Below are 19,256 nucleotides of genomic sequence, written 5' to 3'. Positions count from 1 at the left end.
TACTAGGAGTGAATTGCATTTTGCTTCGATGGTCTCAACTCCCAAGCTTTTGGCCAGTTCTAAACCTGCAATCATAGCCTCATACTCGGCCTCATTGTTAGTCAATTTTGCAATTTTTATAGATTGCCTGATCACGCTTCCCATAGGTGGATTTAGGACTATACCTAGTCCGGAACCTCTCACGTTCGTGGAACCATCAGTGAATAGGGTCCATACCCTGGAAGACGTGCATAATTTCAGTAAAAGTTCCTTTTCTACCTCGGGCAAAAGGGAGGGCGAGAAATCGGCCACAAAGTCTGCCAGAATCTGGGACTTGATGGTTGTTCAAGGTTGATACTCGATATCATACACCCCGAGCTCGATGGCACATTTGGCCAATCGACCCGATAGTTCGGGTTTGTGCAATATGCTCTAGAGGGGGTATGTCGTTAGAACACAAATTTGATGGCATTGAAAATAGAGTTTCAATTTTCGCGATGCACTTATTAACATGAGAGACAATTATTCGAGGTGAGGATACCTAGTTTCAGCATCCCTTAGGGTCCAACTTACGTAATAAACATGGAATTATGTACCTTGCTCTTCTCGAACTAGCACGCCGCTTACCGCTATCTCGGATATGGCCAGGTATAGATATAATGTTTCATCCACCTTTAGTGTATGGAGCAGAGGTGGGCTAGTCAGATATCGCTTCAGCTCTTCTAATGCGCGTTGTCACTATGAAGTCCATTCGAAGTTGTTCTTTCTTTTAAGTAAGTAGAAGAAATGATGGCTCCTGTCGGATGACCTTGATATAAATCTGCCCAGAGCCGTTATCCGACCTATTAGCCATTGTACGGCCTTTACATTATTTACCACCGTGATTTTTGCGATGGCCTTGATTTTATCGGGGTTAATCTCGATCCCCTTATTTGATACCATGAAGCCTAGGAATTTTCCCGAACCTACTCCGAAGGCACATTTCTCGGGGTTGAGCTTCATGTTATAACTTCTGAGGATGTCTAATGTTTCCTGCAAATGAGTTAAATGGTCCTCTGCGCGTAGGGACTTAACTAGCATGTCATCAATATAAACTTCCATGGATTTGCCTATTTGACTTTCAAACATTTTATTAACTAGATGCTCGTAAGTAGCCCCTGCATTTTTCAGTCCGAAAGGCATTACATTGTAACAATAGGTACCATACTTTGTGATGAACGAGGTCTTCTCCCTATCTTAGGGGTTCATCTGAATTTAATTGTACCCCGAATAGGCATCGAGAAAGGTGAGGGTCTCGTGGCCAGCCGTAGCATCGATCAGACGATCGATGTTAGGCAATGGGAACGAATCCTTGGGACACGCCTTATTTAAGTCTTTATAGTCTACGCACATTCTTAACTTATTTCCCTTTTGGGGTACCACTACTACGTTGGCCAACCACTCGGGGTACTTTACCTCCCTAATGGACCTTATTTTAAGGAGTTTCGTTACCTCATCCTTGATGAATGCGTGCTTTATCTCGGACTGGGGTCTTCTTTTTTGCTTCACCGATTTAAACATGGGGTCAACACTCAGTCGATGGGAGGTTATTTTCGGAGGGATACCTATCATGTCTAAGTGGGACCATGCCAAACAGTCGATATTATCGATAAGAAATTGAATAAAATTTTTCTTGATTTCGGGGGTTAATCCCGTTCCCAGGTATACCTTACGATCGGGGAGGTGCTCGATCAAAATAGCTTGCTCCACATCTTCGATTGTCGATTTCTTTGCATCCACCTCTTCGGGGGCAATGAAAGTTCGAGGAGCGAGGAATCTTCTTCGTCATCCTCGGGGGTCTGTATGTTCCCAGACACGTCCGAGGTCGAGAGTACGGGGGTCGACTCCCCTTGATAAACTGAAAACATTTCTTTCGTTGCACGCTGTTCTCCGTATATGGTCGCTATGCCGTTCTTTGTCGGTAATTTAATCATCTGATGCAGGGTTGACGGTACTGCCCTCATGTTGTGTATCCATGTCCTTCCAAGAAATTCATTATATCTTACGTCTCCATTGATGACTTGAAACTTTATGTTCTGAACCGTGCCGGACGTGTTGACAAGGAGGGTGATTTCTAATTTTGTTACTTCGCCGGCCATGTTGAAGCCGTGGAGAACCCGGGAGGCGGGTATGATCTGGTCGAGTAACCCGAGATTCTCTACTACTCCTAACCTGATCATGTTGGCCGAGCTACCTGGATCCACGACCACACGTTTAACTCATACACTATTTAAAATAAATGAGATTACCAGCGCGTCGTCGTGCGGTTCTGTCAAGGTCCCGAGATCCTTTTCGCTGAACGCGAGGGTGTCTTCGTCCATGTGGTCTTGGATTGACCCTTCTGTTGCGGCGGATGTTTTTGTCCACTTGATCATGGGCCCTTGGGGAATGTCAACCCCTCTAATAATCATATGAACGACATGCTGAGGGACCTTTTTTGCGCCCATGCTAGAACAACCACAACACTTTCTCCCCGGTCTTCCAGGTAGTTGTTTTCACCTCTTTCAGTCCTAGCCACGTGCCTTGGGAACTTCCCTCTTTTCTAATATAGTCGGTTGTCTGCACTACCCCGAGATCGGGCCCCGATAACCCTTGACAGTGAGCCTCGACCTCGGTCTTGAACCTCAAGAAGCACGTTCGCGGGGCACCATAATGACGAGGAAATTGGACACCCCCGATTTTACTGTACACAGTTGTAGTGTTAAAATAAAGAAGAAATGGGGTAATAAAAATATAATGCGCATATCATGTAAGCATAAAAAATTGTTGTTATTATTTACATAAAATACAAAAAAAAAAACAATGAGTCCTACAGCCCTTGTGCTTCAATGCAGCCGCTGGCCTAAGGCGCATCCCCTCCAACCCGGATACACTATCAGGATCATCCTCATTTCGTCGCCTCTTTATATGAGGATGCGCTTCATCATGATCGTTAGTTGGGATGTCAGGGTCGGTAGAAGGGGTCGTCAGTCCATCAAAACCTATAAAACAATAAGTAAGCTCAATATATGAAAATGTATATTAGTAATGTACGTGTTAAGTAAAAAATATTTTCTTCCATGGTCTCGTCGGGCTCCTGAATATAAGCATCCGTGGTCTTCAGCATCGCACAAAGTGGCCTCCGTGGTGGGCTGGGATGAAGCCTTAATAAGAAAATTAAAAATTAATTTATGGCGAAGCAATGAGAAAAAAACAAATTAAAATTTAATAGTAATACAAACATACCTACGCCTGTGATAGATCCATAACACCCGACGACGATGAACCAAAACTCAACCTGCACCCACCATCCATGTCTCGGGTCGGCCGATCCTCAGCTATAGTTGATGGGCCTGAAAAGAACTGCTCCCAATCTTCGATGAAGCTTGTGCCCGTAATCAACAATGGATCTGACGGGGTCACCTGGGATGCTGTTAGTGACAACTGAAGGTTGTACGACGGCATGCTACTGGGATGCTCGTCTGGCTAAGGATTGTCACCTGGTAGATCAGCTCCAACCTCTTCATCATGTGCCTCATCAGGTGCCTCAACAAGTGCCTTGGCGTCCCCTTGCTGGGGACCACCTCCTCGTCAGCCCCCATGACCCCGTGGGGCACCCCTGCCCTGATGGTAGTGCTCTGGCGCTACATAACTAGGGTTGTGATCTAAGCGTTCGCCCTCTCTAGCTCGTTGCAGTGTCTGGGCAGCCAGCTCTATCACCTACCGGCCATACTCCTGCAAATCGACCGCAGGATCGTTGGCATGTTGCTATATCTGCATTCCCAACTGGTGGAATAAATGTATACCAATAGCCTACACATGTAAAATATTAATTACAAAATTCTATATCATAGTTATAAGTAAGAATACCAAATAACATACAAGTGCCTCGTGCCTCCAAGCGTATGGAACGTACCGACTGCCAGCTTGATGAATGGGATTCCTAACAAAAAGTCAGGAAACGTAGTGGTACTAGGATGTAAAGAGATGAATAGTCACCATCTAGATCTGTGAAGGTGGGGGCGGAATCGGGTCAGCTCGCTAGTCCCAAGTATGGACTTGTGCTTCTAGCCATTCTACAAATGCATCGTCCGACCTGGAATGATCATCCCACTGATAATGTGTAGCCTCCCATGTAGGCCCCCTCGGTATATACTATGGACGGCCAAACTGGCAAAGTACCCGCTTCGTGGCATGATGCTCCATAATATCGAGGCACATCAACGAGACGGAAGTGCTTCAAATTAGTTGGCCAGCCGAGCAATAATTTGGCAGGCCACCTATCAAGTCGTCGTTGTATGCCGTCCAGATGAACTATCAAATAAGAACATAAAAGTGAGTATGCGCAACACAAGTGAATCTATACCAAGTAAGTTTAGGTACACATTTACCTGTGCGCCCTCCAGTATAACCAACACATCCCTACAAAGTGGAAGATTATGGTGAGCATCATAATCTCGTACAAATCCACGCCGGAGAACCGACCTCCTAGCTAGATGGAGAAATGGAGATGGTACATCCGGAGGTAATGGTGGTAGAGGTGGCTACAATTGCAGGAACCGCTCCCAGGACCAAACGTAACATACAAAGTTAACGTAAAGTTTAAGATAAATTTTGTCTAGATAGAAATGGAAGTAATGAATAGAGTATTCGAATATGTTGTCATATGTAGAAGCGGCAGAAAACCACATACATTGCTCTGGGTGCCCATTCTCGCCCATCACAAATGCATGTACATGTAAGCGAGAACAACAGCACCCCAGCTGTACTAGAGTAAATCATCTAGCAGCTGAAGATGATGTAGAAATTGCAAACTCACTAGATTTCCGGAAGTATTCAGGAACAAGACTTCCCCCTCCCCTCCCAAAAAAAGAAGGAGCAGCACCAACCTCGTATACCGGTGAATATGTATATTATCTGTCCAACCGGTGATGTCGGAGTGCAATATCTCTAAATGCTGTCTAATAGCTGTCAAACTCATGCGATTGGCTCCTGAATGTACAGTCTCATCTTGTGGCCTGAAACCAGTGAGCTACTGCAGCAAGTCCAAATACTGCACAGGCGTCATATATCTCATACCCTGGGGCAGTGCAACGGGCAGTCCATCAACAGGCATCCCATATAAAACCTCAATGTCCTACAGCATGATGGTGGCCTCGTCAATGGGCAGGTGGAAAGTGTGCATCTCCGGTCGCCACCGCTCTATCAAGGCCGTGATCAGAGACCAGTCGAGCTACAGTCGCCCAATCTCGAAAATCCTGTAGAAGCCCGTATCACGTAGGTGCTGGACTACACGGGAATAGAAATCTCTGCCCCTCATAAAGTCCCACAAGTCGTCCACTCTCCTGGCGCGGAGAAGCTGGGCCAGTAGCTCTCCATCCAATACGTAGGCAGACCTATGATCACCCTGTAACACTAATAGCTCATGGAGACAAGTCCAGGATGCACAGGCGGCACGTCCATGTCGTCTACTGTAAATTAAACAATATTAATTGTGTGTTTGTTTTATAAATTAATTAATTAATTTTTGTAAATGGTAATTGGACATAGTATATACCTATGAGTTCCAGACTCGATATTTGAGCCCCAGTAGCACCAAGCTATCCTGAATTCTTATGTATGTCAATTTCAATATTTTCATAATTTTGTGTGCTTGTTTTATAAATTAAATAATTATTTTTTTTAAATTATAATTGGACAGAGTATATACCTATGGGTTCTAGGCTCGATATTTGAGGCTAGTAGCATCAAGCTATCCTGAATTCTTATGTGTGTCAATTTCAATATTTTTTCACAATTTTGTGTGTTTGTTTTAAAAATTAAATAATTAATTTTTGTAAATTTTAATTAGACAGAGTATATACTATGGGTTCCAGGTTTGATATTTGAGGCCCAGTAGTACCAAGCTATCCTGAATTCTTATGTGTGTCAATTTCAATATTTTTCATAATTTTGTGTTTTTGTTTTATAAATTAAATAATTAATTTTTGTAAATTGTAATTAGACAGAGTATATACCTATGGGTTTCAGATTCGATATTTGAGGCTCAGTGGCAGCAAGCTATCCTAAATTCTTATTTGTGTTAATTATAATATTTTTATAATTTTGTGTTTTTATTTTATAAATTAAATAATTAATTTTTATAAATTGTAATTGGACAAAGTTTGTGTTTGATCTATCAATATAATAGATACTTAAACTACAGAGATTTTATGCTAAATGGCTCAACATTTTACTACGCTAAAAGGCTCTACATTTTACTACGCTAAAAGGGCACTAGCCTTTAAGCAAATATATAATCTAAACTAGATAAAAATAAACACATATATTTTAACAACATAACATTTATGCAATTACATATAAAACAGTAAAAGAAATTTATGACCATTTTTATTAACAAAAAAAATAATTTCTCAATTTTTAAATACCTTTTTAAGACACAAATATCTTAATCCGGATAAAAATAACATACTAGTTTAAACGCAACCAAAACACAAAACAACATGGAAATACATTCAAGACAACTAATATGCATTATTATACGAGTTTCGACATAAACTAAATCGGAATACCTTGATTTATATTTTTTGAAAAGTCGATAAATTGAAATTTTTATCCCGAAACAAGAAAACCACAACAATAGAAGGCTTGGGTAGGTTGTGGGACCTACAATCTTATCTTTTTGTGTAACGGGTGGGCTCCACTCGAATTTTTTTTGGGGAAAAATAGGGGGGGCGCAGTTTTTGTTTAAAAATGGGGGAAGGGCGTCTGGTTTGAATGTGGGGAAAAAGGAGGGACCATTTATTTAAACAGGTATAGCGCTTTTTATTACTGCTCTATACCCATATAGCGCGGTTATATAGAGCGGTATGCTTAACTGTCTTATCTGCACTACATAACGCGGTTCAATCATGCGTTATACATATATAACGTTGTTTTACACCATGCTATACTTTAATGGCCAAAACACCGTTAAAATATAGCCCGATGTAAAACCGCGTTATATATAGAAATGTAACTTTTTTAAGCATTAAAAACGTATTTTGAGTCGACTCAACAACATTTAGGTTCTGACTCCTACTTCACCTTTGAAATCCGGAATCGAAATGTGGTTCTTTTGGAATCAAAATATTTTTTTGAGTGTAATAAAAAAAAGTTATCATTCTATATAAAATGCGGTTATGCGTTTTATCTTAATGGTCGTTTGAGACGCTAAGGTAAAACGCGGTTATGTATAAAATGTAGTAATAAACCGCAATTTACCTTGAAGCTGATAGGACAAGTATATCAAACGCAGTGCATTATCACATTTTATATAAAATACGGTAATGAACCACATTTTATATATATAAATAATAAATCCCTTCCTTTTCCCACATGTTTCTACCCAGATCCCCTTCCCCCTTCATTAAAAAAACACAGCGGTCCCCCCGCCCTCCCTCCCTCATTAACGTCCCAAAAAACTCGTGTGGACTCCATTCGTCCCGTAAAAAGTAGATATTATTGGTCCCACATCCTAGCCAAGCCTTCTATTTTTGTGGGTAGCTTGTTTCGGAGTCAAATTTTCAAATCTTCAACTTTCTGAAAAAACATAAATCGAGGTATTTTGATTTAATTTATGTCCAAACTCGTATAAATAATGCATATTAGTTGTTTTGAATGTTTTATATGTTATTTTGTGTTTTTTCCGATTAAATTGGTATGTTATTTTTATCCGGACTAAGATATTAATGTTGTAAAAAATATATAATAATTATGGATCGTTATTATTTGTTAATAAAAATGTTAATGAATTACTATTATTGTTTTATATGTATTTTTGTGATTACAATGTATTTGTTGTGTTTTATCTGGTTAAAATTATTTATTTGCTTAAATACTAGTAATATAGTGCCTTTTAGGACGGTAAAATGTAATGTCTTTTAGCATAATAAAATGCAATGCCTTTTAATATAGTATAATGTAGTGCCTTTTAGCGTAGTTTCCCTGTAGTTTAAGTATCTCTTATACTCAAAAATATGTCAAAATAACTGATAGATCAAACACAAACTTTGTCCAATTATAGTCAACACATATTTGGTGCTACTGGGACGCAAATATTGAGCCTATATGAATATTTCATAATTAAATATTGTATAATTATTAAAACTAATTATTTAATTTACAAACAAACATATAAAATTATAAAACAATAAAACTAACACATAGAATAAATTGGTGCTACTGGGCTCCAAATATCGAGCCTGAAACCCATATGTGAATATTTAATTATAACAATTAATTATTTAATTTACAAACTAACATAAAAAATTATAATAAAAATGCCTTGAACCCATATGTGAATGTTTGTTTATAAAAAATTATTATTTAATTTACAAACTAACATATAAAATTATATTTGACGACCCGGCCGACCGTCTTAAGAATTAATGCCCCGATCCCCTATTAACTGCTTTTTCTGTATTTATTTCTGCTATTTTGATTTGTCGGGATGTTCGGTTTTGAATTTCGGAGAGTTTTGGGACACTTAGTCCCTAAATGAGAGCTTATGTTTGGGAAATTTGACCGTAGTCGAAACAGTATGAAGAAGGCCTCGGGATGGAATTCTAATGGTTCAGTTAGCTCGGTTGGATGATTTCGGGTTTAGTAGCGTGTTCGGATTGTGTTTTGGAGGTCCGTAGCTAATTTAGGCTTGAAATGCCGAAAGTTGAATTTTTGAAGTTTCAGGTTTGATAGTGAGATTTTGATCCGAAGGTCGGAATCGAATTTCGGAAGTTGGAGTAGCTCCGTAGTGTTGAACGTGACGTGTGTGCAAAAGTTTAGGTCATACGGACGAGGTTTGATAGACTTTTCGGTCGAAAGCATATTTTTATAGTTTTGAAGTTCATAAGCTTGAATCCAATGCTAAATTGATGTTTTGATGTTTTTTTTGAGCGTTCCGAAGGTTGGAACAAGTTTGAATGATGTTATGAGATATGTTGGTAGGTTTGGTTGAGGTCCCGGGGGCCTTGAGTGTGTTTCGGATTCTCAAAGGGTCATTTTTGGAACAAAGAAAATTGCAGAAAATGTTGCAGCAGTCAGTTTTGGTTTCCTTCATCGTATTCGCGAGTGAGGTCTCGCGTTTGCAAAGAGGAGCTGGGGCTGGTAAGGAAATTATGCTTCGCGTTCGCGAAGTGTCTCCCGCATTCGCGAAGCTGGGTGTTCTATACCTACGTGTTCGCGATGGTTGTCTCGTGTTCGCGTAGGAGGATGAAGTTTTGAAGCACGTTTGCGACCGGGGCATCGCGTTCGCGATGAAGAAATCTTGGCCCAGGTGTAATTGTGCTTCGTGAACGCGAGGGGCCTTCCGCGTTCGTGAAGAAGGAATACTTGGGCAGCATTTAAACAGCCACCCTTCTTCATTCTTCCACCATTTTTGAACGGGATTGAAGCTTTTGAGGGTGATTTTTGATGGAACCAAAGGAGAATCACTTGGAGGTAATATTTTTGACTTCATAACTCGTTTATATGTGATTAAAGACCTAATTAGTGGTAAAATATTTTGAAAAAATGGGTAATTAGGGCTAGAGATTAAGAGACCTTAAAATGGGTATTTGAGGGACCAATTCAGGTCCGATTATGATACTTTTGGTATGACTGAACTCTTGAGTGTGCGATGATTCTGAAAATATAAATTTTACCCAATTCTGAGATGTGGGCTTGAGGGGTGTTTTGGTCATTTTACCTAATTTTGCGTATTAGCTTAGAATTTAATTGTAGAATCAGTTACTTGAAGTATTATTTACATTATGCAATTGAATTGAATAGATTTGGGCCATTTGGTGCCGAGTTCTCGTGGCAAAGATGTGATTTCGGGTAGATTTTGAGCTGGTTCGAGGTAAGTGGCTTGCCTAACCTTGTGTGGGGGACATTCCCCTTAGGATTTGGTATATTTGGTAATTGAGATGCCTTGTACATGAGGTAACGAGTGTGTACGTGTGCTAATTGTTGGAAATCTGGTTGTTCATTAAGCAATTACTAGTATGTTTTCTTTCTTGTGTTTTTAATTACTTGCACTATTAAGCCTGTTGTTAGCTTAGGAAAGCATGTCTAAGTGATTTAATTGTTGTATTTGCTCAAACTGCCTTACCTGAATTCTGTGAAGCATGCTAGGCTAGAATTATTTGTTTGCCTTAATATGAAATTTGGCATTTCTGAATACTTTCTTGTTGCCGTTGTGTATTTACATTGGGACTACGGATGTGGGATTCCGGTAGCTTCCCCCTTGTCTGTTTACATTTGGGACTACGGATGTGGGATTCTGGTAGATCCCCCTGCACAGTTATATGGAACTACGGGAATGCACCCGGTAGATTCCCCTAGTACTGGGTATTTACATTTGGGACTACGGAATGGATTCTGGTAGATCCCCTCGCACTATGAGTTGGACTACGAAATGGTATCCCGAGAGACCTATTGGATATGTATATTTGGGACTACAGGACGGTATCCCGGAACATCCCTGATGGTTATTATTTGGAGCTGAGCTATATTTCCTTCTGTGTTTACTTTGTCTCTGTATAGTTGTGGTTGTCCTTTATATCCTGTGTTACTTTTACTATTGTGTTTATTTATACTACTCTGTTCTACATTGTCAAACTTTATATTTTATTTAACCTCAGTAGGGCCCTGACCTTCCTCGTCACTACCCGACCGAGGTTAGGCTTAGCACTTACTGAGTACTGCTGTGGTGTACTCATGCCCTTTCTGCACTTGTTTTTCATGTGCAGATCCAGGTACTTCGACTCAGTCCTACCACCCTTGAGGCAAGGTGACTGCTCCAGAAACTTCAAGGTATATCTTCCGCGTCCGCAGACCAAGGAGTCCCTTTCTATTCTCGCTTTGAAGTATTAGCCATTCTGCATTTCTTTTCTTTGTTAGATATTCTGGAGTTAGACACTGTTAGATGTTCAAAGGCTTGTGATTTCATGAGATTCTGGGTTTTGGAAGAGTGTATTAGCTTTTGAGAGGTTGTATTGTATATGCCGAGTGACATTTTAAATACTGTTTCATTCGGTTATTTTGGCTTTTAATTATTCTTCCGCAAGTTTTGTTTATTTTCCGCACTTGTTAGGCTTACCTAGTCATAGAGACTAGGTGATGTCATGACAGTTCACGAAGGGCGAACTGGGGTCGTGACAAGTTAGTATTAGAGCTCTAGGTTCATAGGATTCATGAATCACAAGCCGATTTATTAGAGTCTCGATGATCGATACAAAGACATCTGTACTTATCTACGAGAGGCTATGTAACTGTTAGGAAAATTCCACTTCATTTGATTTCCTTGTCGTGCGAGATTTTGACATCACAATTCTAAACTTCTGTCTTCTATTCTCTCATAGATGGTGAGGACACGCGCTACCCGAGATGATCAGGCACCCGCGCCCTTAATGCAGCCTCCAGAGTTCGAGGCTGGGGTAGAGGCCGAGGATGCGCACATGGTGCAGCCAGAGTACCTATGCGAGCTGCCACCAAGGTACCACCAACAGATCCAGCTGGAGCCCAGGCACTTGATACGCCTACTGCTACTACTACTCCAGCACTTCAGGAGACTCTGGCACAGTTCATGAGCATGTACACCACTTTGGCTCAGGCAAGGTTGCTTTCCCTTGCTGCCGCTACATCTCAGGCTGGGGGAAGAGCACAGACTCCCGCCGCCCGCACTCCCGAGCAGCGAGTGCATGTTGATCAGGTCTTTGAGATTATTCTTGTACAACCTGCAGTCCGAGATCAGCCCAAGGACAGGGCAGTGGCTTCCGAGGATAAGCAGCTGAGGCTTGAGAGGTTCAGAAAGTACAAGCCTCCTGTATTCAGTGGTCTAGCATCGGATGATGCTCTGGGATATCTGGATGAGTGTTACCGTATTCTCTGTACCATGGGTATATCAGGATCGAGTGGGGTTTCCTTCACTACTTTCCAGTTTCGAGGAGCCGCCTATGAGTGGTGGCGCACCTATGAGTTAGATAGTCCAGATAAGGCTGCTTCACTGACTTGGACTCAATTTTTAGATCTGTTCCTGAGAGAGTATGTTTTTCAGAGCCTCAAGGATGCTTGGCGCGCAGATTTTTGAGAATTTGTGCCAGGAACTATGACTGTCTCAGAGTATGTAGTCCGTTACACTAGTTTGGCTAGACATGTACCAGCCTTGGTTTCTACTGTCGACGAGAAGGTTCACCGGTTTATTAAGGGCCTTATTCCTAATATCAGGTCTAGCATGGCTCGTGAGTTGGAGATGGACATTTCTTATCAGCAGGTGGTAAGCATTGCTAGGAGGATTGAGGGTATGCATTCTAGGGAGAGAGAGGAGAAGGAGGCCAAGAGGTCTCGAGAGTCGGGACATTATTCTGGTGCCCATGCCCCAGCTGTAGGTCGTCATGGTAGAGGTTATATGATTCGCCTTGTTCATTCAGCTCTTCCAGCAGCCAGTGGTATTCCAGCTCCTCCTAGGCCTCAGGAGCCTTATTATGCACCTCCGGTATCTAGCGCGCCTCATGCGCGGGGTGCTTTCAGAGGTCAGTCCAGTAGATCTATCCCGAGCCAATCACAGCTTCCACATCCTCCTAAGGATTGTTTTGAGTGTGGTGAGACACACCATATGTTAAGGGATTGCCCCAAACTTAGGAGGGGTACACATCCACAAACTTCTCAACCACAGCGTGCCCCGCAGAGTTCTCAGGCTATGGTTACAGCTCTAGTTGCTACCCCACCTGCTCAGCCAACTAGAGGTGAAGGTCGGGGAGGTAGAGGTTTCCCTAGATGGGGAGGACAGGCCAGATACTATGCCCTTCCTTCCCGTACCGAGGATGTTGCCTCTGATTCTGTCATCATAGGTATTATTCTGGTTTGTCACAGAGATGCATCGGTTCTATTCGATCCAGGCTCCACTTACTCTTATGTGTCTTTTTATTTTGCTCCACATTTGGGTGTACCTCGGGATTATTTGAGTTCCCCTATTTATGTTTCTACTCCTGTGGGAGATTCTCTTGTTGTGGACCACGTTTATCGGTCGTGTTTGGTTGCTCTTAGTGGTTTTGAGACCAGAGCCGATTTATTGTTGCTCAGCATGGTAGATTTTATATTATCTTGGGTATGTACTGGTTGTCGCCCCAGGTGTACCACATATTGAGTGGAGGGGTACCTTAGATCACACTCCCAGTAGAGTTATTTATTTCTTTAAGGCTCAGCATATGGTTGAGAAGGGGTGTGACGCGTATTTAGCTTATGTGAGAGATGTTAGTATTGATACCCCTTCAGTTGATTCAGTCCCAGTAGTACGGGAGTTTTCTGATGTGTTTCCAACTGATCTACCAGGCATGCCGCCCGATAGAGATATTGATTTTGGCATTGATATGTTGTCGGGCACTCAACCCATTTCTATTCCTCCGTATCGTATGGCCTCTCCTAAGCTGAAGAAGTTGAAGGATCAGTTACAGGAATAGCTTGATAAGGATTTTATTCAGACCAATGTATCACATTGGGGTGCTCCTGTCTTGTTTGTGAAGAAAAAAGGATGGTTCTATGCGTATATGTATTGATTATCGCCAGTTGAACAAGGTTACAGTGAAGAATTGTTATCCCTTGCCTCGTATTGATGATCTTTTTGACTAGCTTCAGGGTGCACGGGTGTTTTCTAAGATTGACTTGCGCTCAAGTTACCATCAGTTGAAGATTCGGGAGCCAGATATCCCTAAGACTGCTTTCAGGACTCGGTATGGTCATTACGAGTTCCTTGTCATGTCTTTTAGGCTGACCAATGCCACAGCACCCTTTATGCATTTGATGCACAGTGTGTTCTGGCCGTATCTCGATCGTTTGTTATTGTCTTTATTGATGATATCTGGTGTATTCCCAGAGTCGGGAAGATCATGAGCAGTACCTAAGAACTGTGCTTTAGACTCTGAGAGAGAAGAAATTATATGCTAAGTTCTCGAAATGTGAGTTTAGTTGGATTTCGTGGCATTCCTAGGCCACGTGGTATCGAGTGAGGGTATTCAGGTGGATCCGAAGAAAATAGAGGCCGTGCAGAGTTGGCCCAAACCATCATTAGCTATAAAGATCCGTAGTTTCCTTGGCTTGGCGGGCTACTACTGTCGTTCTGTGGAGGGGTTTTCCTTGATTGCAGCCCCTATGACCAGGTTGACCTAGAAGGGTGCTCCGTTCTAGTGGACGGAAGAGTGTGAGGCGATCTTTCAGAAGCTCAAGACAGCTTTGACTATAGCCCCAATTTTGATACTGGCTACTGATTCGGTGTCTTATACGATCTATTGTGATGCTTTGAGGATTGGCCTCAGAGCGGTGTTGATGTAGGACGGTAGGGTAATTGCCTACGCGTACAGACAGTTGAAGGTACATGAGAAGAATTATCCGGTCTAAGACCTTGAGTTAGCTGCCATTGTTCATGCCCTAAAGATCTGGCGTCATTATTTGTATGGTGTTCCCTGTGAGATTTATACTGATCATCGGAGCTTGCAGCACCTATTCAAGCAAAAGGATCTAAATTTGTGCCAGAGAAGGTGGTTAGAGTTGTTGAAGGACTATGATATCACTATTATGTATCACCCGGGCAAGGCCAATGTAGTGACCGATGCTTTGAGTAGCCAAGTGGAGAGTTTGGGGAGTTTGACTTATTTACCAGCATCGGAGAGGCCTATGGCGATGGATGTTCAGGCCTTAGCCAGCCAGTTTGTGAGATTGGATCTTTGGGAGCCCAGTCGGGTTCTAGCTTGTGTGGTTTCTCGGTCTTCCTTCTTTGATCGTATCAGGGAGCATCAATATGATGACTCTCATTTCCTTGTCCTCAAGGACAAGGTTCAGCACGGTGATTGCCAGAGATGTGACTATTGGTGATGATGGTGTATTGAGGATGCAGGGTCGGATTTGTGTACCCAATATTAATGGCTTCGGGAGTTAATTCTAGAGGAGGCCTATAGTTCGCGGTATTTCATTCAACCGGGTGCCGCGAAGATGTATGAGGATTTGAGACAGCACTACTGGTGGAGGCGGATGAAGAAAGATATGGTTGGATTTGTAGCTCGGTGCCTCAACTGTCAGCAGGTGAAGTATGAGCACCAGAGACCGGGTGGATTGCTTCAGCAGATAGAGATTCTGGAGTGGAAGTGGGAGTGGATCACCATGGACTTTATAGTTTGGTTCCCACGGACTTTGAGAAAGTTCAATGTTATTTGGGTGATTGTGGATCGACTGATCAAGTCCACTCACTTCATTCCTGTGTGTACTACTTATTCTTTGGAGTGGTTGGCGGAGATCTATATCCGGGAGATTGTTCATCTGCATGGTATTCCAGTTTCCATCATTTTAGATAGAGGTACTCAGTTCACATTACGATTCTGAAAAGCCATTCAGCATGAGTTGGGTACTCAGGTGGAGTTAAGTACAACATTTCACCCTTATACGGACGGGAAAGTCCGAGTGCACTATTCAGATTCTTAAGGATATGCTATGTGCATGTGTGATTGAGTTTGGAGGGTCTTGGGAGCAGTTCTTGCCATTGGCAGAGTTTGCTTACAATAATAGCTATCAGTCCAGCATTCAGATGGCACCGTATGAGACTTTATATGGAAAGAGGTGTAGATCCCCGGTGGGTTGGTTCGAGCCAGGTGAGGCTAGATTGTTGGACACAGACTTGGTTCAGGATGCTTTGGAGAAGGTTAAGGTAATTCAGGATAGACTCCGTACAGCCCAGTCTAGACAGAAGAGTTACGCGGACCGAAAGGTTCATGATGTTTCCTATATGGTTGGAGAGCGGGTTCTACTTTGGGTTTCGCCTATGAAGGGCGTTATGAGATTTGGGAAGAAGGGAAAGTTGATTCCGAGGTTTATTGGCCCTTTTGAGATATTGAGGCGTGTTGGGGAGGTTGCTTATGAACTTGCCTTACCTCCCAGCTTGGCAAAAGTTCATCCGGTATTTCATGTTTCGATGCTCCGGAAGTATCACAGTGATTTGTCGCACGTGTTGGATTACAGTTCAATCCAGTTGGACAAAGATCTATCCTATGTTGAGGAGCCAGTGGCAATACTAGACAAGCAGGTTAGAAAGCCGGGGTCAAAGAATATTGCATTAGTAAAAGTTCAGTGGCGAGGTCAGCCAGACGAGGAGGCTACCTTGGAGACCGATCAGTATATGCGCAGCCATTACCCTCATCTTTTCACTACTTCAGGTATGTCTCTATGCTTGTTTGAGGACGAACGAATGTTTAAGTGTAGGAGGATGTGATGACCCGGCCGGTCGTCTTAAGAATTAATGTCCCGATCCCCTATTAACTGTTTTCCCCGTGTTTATTTCTGCTATTTTGATTTCCCGAGATGTTCGATTTTGAGTTTCGGAGAGTTTTGGGATACTTAGTCCCTAAATGAGAGATTAAGTTTGGGAAATTTGACTGTAGTCGGAACAGTGTGAAGACGGCCTCAGAATGGAATTCTGATGGTTCCGTTAGGTGATTTCGGGTTTAGGAGCGTGTTCGCATTGTGTTTTGGAGGTCCGTAGCTAATTTAAGCTTGAAATGCTGAAAGTTAAATTTTTAAAGTTTCAGGTTTGATAGTAAAATTTTGATCCGAGGGTCGGAATGGAATTTCGGAAGTTGGAGTAGCTCCGTAGTGTTGAACGTGACGTGTGTCAAAAATTTCAGGTCATTCGGATGAGGTTTGATAGACTTTTTGATCGAAAGCATATTTTTATAGTTTTGAAGTTCATAGGCTTGAATCCAATGCTAAATTGATGTTTTGATGTTTTTTTTAGCGTTCTGAAGGTTGGAATAAGTTTGACTGATGTTATGGGATATGTTGGTAGGTTTGGTTGAGGTCCCAGGGCCTCGGGTGTATTTCGGATGCTCAACGAGTCATTTTTGGAACTTAGAAAATTGCAGAAAATGTTGCAGCAGTCAGTTCTGGTTTCCTTCTTCGTGTTCACGAGTGAGGTCTCGCGTTCCCGAGAAGGAGCTGGGGCTGGTGAGGTAATTATGCTTCGCGTTCGCGAAGTGTCTCCCACGTTCGCGAAGCTAGGAGCTCTATACGCGTTCGCATAGGAGGAGGAAGTTTTGAATCGCATTCGCGATGAAGAAATCTGACCCCAGGTGTAATTGTGCTTTGCGAATGTGAGGGGCCTTCCGCATTCGCGAAGAAGGAGTACCTAGGCAATATTTAAATAGCCATCCGCGACCCTTCTTCATTCTTCCACCATTTTTGAACGGGATTAAAGATTTTGAGGGTGATTTTTGAGGGAACCAAAGGGGAATCACTTGGAGGTAACATTTTTTACTTCATAACTCGTTTATATGTGATTAAAAACCTAATTAGTGGTGAAATATTTGGGAGGGGGGGGGGTAATTAGGGCTTGAGATTAAGAGACCTTAAAATGCATATTTGAGGGACCAATTGAGGTCCAATTTTGGTACTTTTAGTATGACTGAACTCGTGAGAGTGTGAGGATTTTAAAATGTAAATTTTACCCAATTCCGACATGCGGGCCTGAGGGGCGTTTTGGTCATTTTACCTAATTTCATGTATTAGCTTATAATTTAATTGTAGAATCAGTTACTTGAAATGTTATTTACATTATGCAATTGAATTAAATAGATTTGAGCCATTTGGAGTCGAGTACTCGTGGCAAAGACGTGGTTTCAGGTTGATTTTTAGCTGGTCTGAGGTAAGTGGCTTGCCTAACCTTGTGTGAGGGATCTTCCCCTTAGGATTTGGTATATTTGGTAATTGAGATGCCTTGTACGTGAGGTGGCGAGTGCGTACTTGTGCTAATTGTTAAAAATCCGGTTTTTCATTAAGTAATTACTAGTATGTTTTCTTTCCTGTTTTTTTATTACTTGCACTATTAAGCCTGTTGTTAGCTTAGGAAAGCATGTCTAAGTGATTTAATTATTGTATTTGTTTATAGGCTAGAATTACTTGTTTGCCTTAATATGAAGTTTGACATTTCTGAATACTTTTCTATTGCTGCTGTGTATTTACATTGGGACTACGAATGTGGGATTTCGGTAGCTTCCCTCTCGTCTGCTTACATATAGGACTACGGATGTGGGATTCCGGTAGATCCCCCTGCACAGTTATATGGAACTACGGGAATGCACCCGGTAGATTCCCCCAGTACTGGGTATTTATATTTGGGACTACGGAATGGGATTCAGGCAGATCTCCCCGCACTATGAGTTGAACTAAGGGACGATATCCCGAGAGACCTATTGGATATGTATATTTGGGACTACAGGACGGTATCCTGGAAGATCCCCGATGGTTATTATTTGGTGTTGAGCTGTATTTCCTTCTGTGTTTACTTTGTCTCTGTATAGTTGTGGTTGTTCTTTATATCATGTGTTACTTTTACTGCTATGCTTATTTATACTGCTCTGTTCTAAACTATCGAACTTTATATTAAATTTAACCTCAGTAGGGCCCTGACCTTCCTTGTCACTACTCGACCGTGGTTAGGCTTAGTACTTACTGAGTACCGCTTTAGTGTACTCATGCCCTTTCTGCGCATGTTTTTTATGTGCAGATCTAGGTACTTCGACTCAGTCCTACCACCCTTGAGGCGAGGCGACTGCTCCAGAGACTTCGAGGTATATCTACCGCGTCTGCAAACCGAGGAGTCCCTTTCTATTCTTGCTTTTAAGTAGTAGCCCTTCTGTATTTCTCTTCTTTGTTAGATATTCTGGAGTTAGACACTGTTAGATGTTCAAAGGCTTGTGGTTTCATGAGATTCCGGGTTTTGGGAGAGAGTATTAGCTTATGAGAGGTTGTATTGTATAACCGAACGACATTTTAAATACTGTTTTATTCGGTTATTTTGTCTTTTAATTATTCTTCCGCAGGTTTTATTTATTTTCCGCACTTGTTAGGCTTACCTAGTCATAGAAACTAGGTGTCATCACGACAGTTGATGGAGGGCGAACTGGGGTCGTGACATTATAATAAAACTAACACATAGAAGAATTTAGGATATCTTGGTGCTTCTAGGCCTCAAATATCGACACTGGAACCCATATGTGAATGTTTATTTATAAAAATTTATTATTTAATTTACAAACTAACATATAAAATTATAATAAAACTAACACATAGAAGAATTTAAGATATCTTGGTGCTACTGGGCCTCAAAAATAGAGCCTGGAACCCTTATATGAATATTTATTTATAAAAATTAATTATTTAATTTACAATCTAACATATAAAATTATAATAAAACTAACTCA

The sequence above is a fragment of the Nicotiana tabacum genome, chromosome 3 (assembly GCF_000715075.1).
Source record: "Nicotiana tabacum cultivar K326 chromosome 3, ASM71507v2, whole genome shotgun sequence".
Classification (NCBI taxonomy): Eukaryota; Viridiplantae; Streptophyta; class Magnoliopsida; order Solanales; family Solanaceae; genus Nicotiana; species Nicotiana tabacum.
The sequence above is the reverse complement of the archived record's forward strand: the minus strand, read 5'-3'. Positions refer to the sequence as shown.